The sequence below is a fragment of the Scardinius erythrophthalmus genome, assembly GCF_964197995.2.
Source record: "Scardinius erythrophthalmus genome assembly, chromosome: 12".
In the NCBI taxonomy this organism is placed as follows: Eukaryota; Metazoa; Chordata; class Actinopteri; order Cypriniformes; family Leuciscidae; genus Scardinius; species Scardinius erythrophthalmus.
Window position 1 is genome coordinate 1,023,149 of NC_138232.1, and position 5,000 is coordinate 1,028,148.

The following is a 5,000-nucleotide window of genomic DNA, read 5'->3' on the forward strand; positions in this document are numbered from 1 at the left end:
ACTTCACGCGCCACACATCAGCGCACTTTCCCGCGATATATACATTTGGAATATAACGGCTTTCGGCGGGCGGTAAGTAGGCACGTACACGTCACCATGGATTCTGCCGCTAGAACTTATTTCCGCGGGAATCTCTGCAGGAACTGTTGGAGAGAAAACAGCCTGAGCTCGACGCCTCATCGGCGGGTATCGGAGTCAGACACGGGAGGGAGGAATGGAGGTCGTTCCAGTCTCGTTCCTCAGCAACTTTGTGAACGCTTGTGTTCGTTAAAAACGGCTCGTTTTGCTCGTGTACTTTCTTACTGCGGCATTCGTGCGCGATGCGGCTTTAGCGGTGTTTCTGTTCGACTGTGTTTGGTCTGAGTTGTTGGTCAAGTTGGCTCTCAGTCAGGGGGATGTTGTGTGTCTGTATGAGGATGAGCATTGATCTGTGATAAATCAATACATCGATATTTGTGTTGATCTGAGACGCGCGCTCGTACAATGCGGGACCGTTATTTTTGTCATCGATTCTGACGAGACTCTCGTCGCTGTTTTCTGTTGTAACGTCGAACTGTGCTAAAATCATCGTTTTGTTTATCTTTTGTAAAAAAAAAACAATATTGTTAATCATGTGTTTGATGATATGGTATGGTTTGTTCGCTACTACATCAGTAAAGTTATGTCAATCAAAACATGACATCCTGTGTTTAGTTTCCACATAAAACATCTGTGGAATGTAAACAGAGTTAAAAAGTCTCTGTGGTGTAAGGGTGGTAATACCATGATATTTTTATACGAGTGCTTAATATTACATTTAGACTTCAAATAATACCATGGTACGACCAAGGTAAATGACCCCAAATCCGTGTTTTTTCCATAGTAGGCTACATTTTTCTCAGTGAAAGAGACTCTTTATGTCCTTCACCTCAGTTAAACTCATTCATGATGACTCAGAAAATATAATCTGAAGTGTGATTTTGACATCCAAACAAATGTAGGATTTACTTTGATTAAATATTCATCAGAAATCGCTACGAAATTTGACTTATAATTACATTAAAACACATATAGTTAAACATGAAGTTAAAATGAAATTTGAAGCAGAAAGACTAAAATAATAATCATGGAAACTGCAGTTTTAAGGAGAAAATACTCAGCAATGGTGTTGACTTATGGATTTGCACATGGTTTGTCTTGAAGCATATTAAAAACTAAAATAATAATCTTGGTTTAAAAAACTGACAGTGCACACAGAACAAAGTCGTTTATCATGGTTTACATCAGCTGCAGTTTCCTTTACCTCGTTATAGACTTGCACAGATAACAGCTACTGGTTTTTAATGGGTTGCTCTGCTTTGTTTGACTTCTTTAATATCGAATGCCTGAGGAGACACAGATAACCTCGCTCAAGAACGTTCCTCTATTGAAGCCTGGTGTTAAATTGAGATGTCAGTTTAAACACCCTGTTGAAGACGCTGTCCTTTAAATAGCAAGGCATCAGTGGCATTTGAGCTTCTCTTTTGATCAGGTGCTTTTGTGAGAGTTTTTGTGACCTTTAAGTGCTTTATGAAGTGTTCAGGTACATGTGTGTGTGATCGAGGCAAATCTTCAGAGTTTGGTTATGCCTGTCTGATCAGTTTACCTGCGGCGCTGTCTCGTATGCATACACACACACACACTGGCAGCTGTCAGACGGACACATTTTATCTTCTCTGCTGCAGACGTCGCCCCCATTTTAAAGTCGACATGAAAAATAAATTCACCCTGTCTGCTTTCCAAATGCATTAATCCTATTGGGAACGATTGGAGCTGCACCATTCAGGATAAATCGAGAATCACGATTATTTTTGTTTCAAACTGAGATCATGATTCTATGGAAGCTTGTTTCTGCCACAGAATAAAAAATTAAAAAGGTAATTGCGACTTTTTATTTCACAATTCTGACTTTTTATCTCAGAATTGCCTGGTATAAAGCGCAATTGCGAGTTATAGAGTCAGAATTGTGAGATATAAACTTGCAATTCTGAGGAAAAAAGTCAGTTTTCTTTTCTTAGAATTGGACTTTATTATTCGAGTATATAACTTAGAATTGCGAGTTTAGGCCTATATCTCACAGTTCTGAGAAAATATGTCAGAATTACGAGATATAAACTCGCAATTGCGAGATATAGTCTAAACTCACAAATGCGAGGAAAAAATGTCAGAATTGCGAGTTTATATCTCGCAATGCTGACTTTATATCTTGCAATTCTGAAAAATAAAGTCAGAATTGCGAGATGTAGGCTAAACTTGCAATTGTGAGATAGAAAGTCGCAATTATAGTTTAAAATGTTATATTCTATGGCGGAAATAAGCTTCCATTTGATTCTGAACAAACAAGAGACAACTAAACAATAACGTAATTTACTGGAGGTTCTGACAAAATGTTAATTTCCAGCATTGCTGTGTGAAAGGGGCTAATGACGAATACATTTTTAAAAGTCGCTTGTTGCCCCACCTACTGGTGTTACAAATAAAAAATCATAAAAACAGTAAGCGACTCTTCGCGTCAATCTGAACGGATGCATTAACATCCGATCATTCAAATGAAAATGTTTTAAACTATTGTACCAAATATCGCACAACAAATGCAAGTCGCTACCTGATTGCCTAATCCTAATTATAACTCCTCCCCAAATCATAACTCCATTCCTAATCATAACTCCATCCCTAATCATAACTCCTCCTTTAATCATAACCTCTCCCCTAATCATAACTCCTCCCCTAATCATAACCCCTCCCCTAATCATAACCCCTCCCCTAATCATAAGTCCTCCTCTAATCATAACTCCTCCTCTAATCATAACCCCTCCCCTAATCATAACTCCTCCCTGAATCATAACTCCATCCCTAATCATAACTCCTCCCCCACAACTAATCCTAAACCTACCAATACTAGATGGGTAATAATTAATATTCATCTTGTTGTGAACACGTCTTTAGTTAGTTTCTCACTAGTTTGCTTGAAGTGTCCCGTGATGATCGCTCTGATGTTGTTGATGTTGTTAGCATGCATATGCGTGTCAGTGTTTTGATTTGGTGTCAGCGTGCGAGTTTGTGCTGATGAATAATTCCAGCGGCAGAAATGAGATTGTTACTCATGTAATATTAACAGCAGGATGTCTGGGTAAAGCAGACGTTGTCTTTTTGAATTAATATGCGGTGATTGACATCAAAAGCTGTTTTCTAAAGCGATTCTCACAAACACATGCGTCTGCACAATCTGCGTCTGCCTGCAGTCGTTGAGTTTAACACTGACCGGGTTTGTGCTGCTTTAATCTGAGCACAGCCCTGTTTACACCGCGGTTTACAGATTAACGTGGGTGGATCGGATTAAGACTGTGTGTGTGTGTGTGTGTGTCAGTGCATGTGGATGATGCAGGTTTTTTTGCAATGCGACACATTTCAGTGATTGAAGTCAGCGTGCAAAAGGATCATTTCAAAGCATCTTAATAAGCAGGAAAATAACAGCATCAATGATGCAAGCTTCATCAGATATGAAGTCAATAGACTTATTTTGTAACTTTTATGTCACTCTTGTATTACACAACAGCTGATTAGTTGCATTTGCATTGAACTACTCTATTTGCTTCACGAATCCCCTGTTTTTCTGAGCCACGACTCTTAATTTTTGTCTTTTCTAGGCAAACTTTGCTCACATCAGCACAGGGGCTTTTTCATTCTCTGTGTCAAAAGGTTTGCCACACTCTAAAAACAAGGTGTTAAAAACAACCCAAGGCCTGGGTAAATATAGGACAGAACACATGTGGGGTTCATTTTACCCAGCAAATTAGGTTGTTTATTTAACCCAGCATACTGGGTTGATTCATTTTTACTATAGTACTAGCTTTTTTTTCTTTTTCTTTTTTTACTTCATACATGAATTAATGTTTACAGATTAAATTAAATCCTCTAAACTTAAAAAAAAAAATACTCCACACAACCACTGGTTTTTATGATAATTCCTTTATTTTAAATACATATTGCATACATTTAAGCTCATTTAACAAATATTAGTAGTAAAAATGTAACATTTAGAAGTAATTCAAGTGTAATCGATCAGTCTCTGTTGTCACATTTCCACCATAACGGTTGCTTTGCATAAAATTAAATGATATACAGAACAATAACGAATTTATAGATAAATTAAAATGTATCATTTCACAGAGCTGCACTGCTCTCTCTCCTGAAGAAGTCGCAAAAAGCCTGCAATCAATAACTCAACCAATGGGTTGTTACGTCTGACCCAGGATCTGGGTAACACAAAAACTACACAAACACTGGGTTGTTACGTCTGACCCAGGATCTGGGTAACACAAAACTACCCAAACACTGGGTTGTTACGTCTGACCCAGGATCTGGGTAACACAAAAACTACCCAAACACTGGGTTGTTACATCTGACCCAGGATCTGTGTAACACAAAAACTACACATGCACATGGTTGTTACGTCTGACCCAGGATCTGGGTAACACAAAAACTACACATGCACTTGGTTGTTACATCTGACCCAGGATCTGGGTAACACAAAAACTACCCAAACACTGGGTTGTTACATCTGACCCAGGATCTGGGTAACACAAAAACTACACATGCACTTGGTTGTTACGTCTGACCCAGGATTTGGGTAACACAAAAACTACACAAACACTGGGTTGTTACATCTGACCCAGGATCTGTGTAACACAAAAACTACACATGCACTGGGTTGTTACATCTGACCCAGGATCTGGGTAACACAAAAACTACCCAAACACTGGGTTGTTACATCTGACCCAGGATCTGGGTAACACAAAAACTACACATGCACTTGGTTGTTACGTCTGACCCAGGAGCTGCGTAACACAAAAACTACCTAAACACTGGGTTGTTACATCTGACCCAGGATCTGGGTAACACAAAAACTACCCAAACACTGGGTTGTTACATCTGACCCAGGATCTGGGTAACACAAAAACTACCCAAACACTGGGTTGTTA

The 5,000-nt window shown here is 38.9% G+C and overlaps 1 protein-coding gene across 1 annotated transcript in view; it reads left to right on the forward strand.

Annotated features, from left to right (window-relative positions):
* ppp1r16b (protein phosphatase 1, regulatory subunit 16B) overlaps window positions 1-5,000 on the forward strand; it is a 60,861-nt gene that overhangs the window by 37 nt on the left and 55,824 nt on the right. The window contains exon 1 of the mRNA XM_081381586.1: window positions 1-72. This exon is cut by the window's left edge and continues 37 nt beyond it. The gene's annotated coding sequence lies outside the window, so the exon portion shown is untranslated. The remainder of the gene's footprint in view (window positions 73-5,000) is intronic.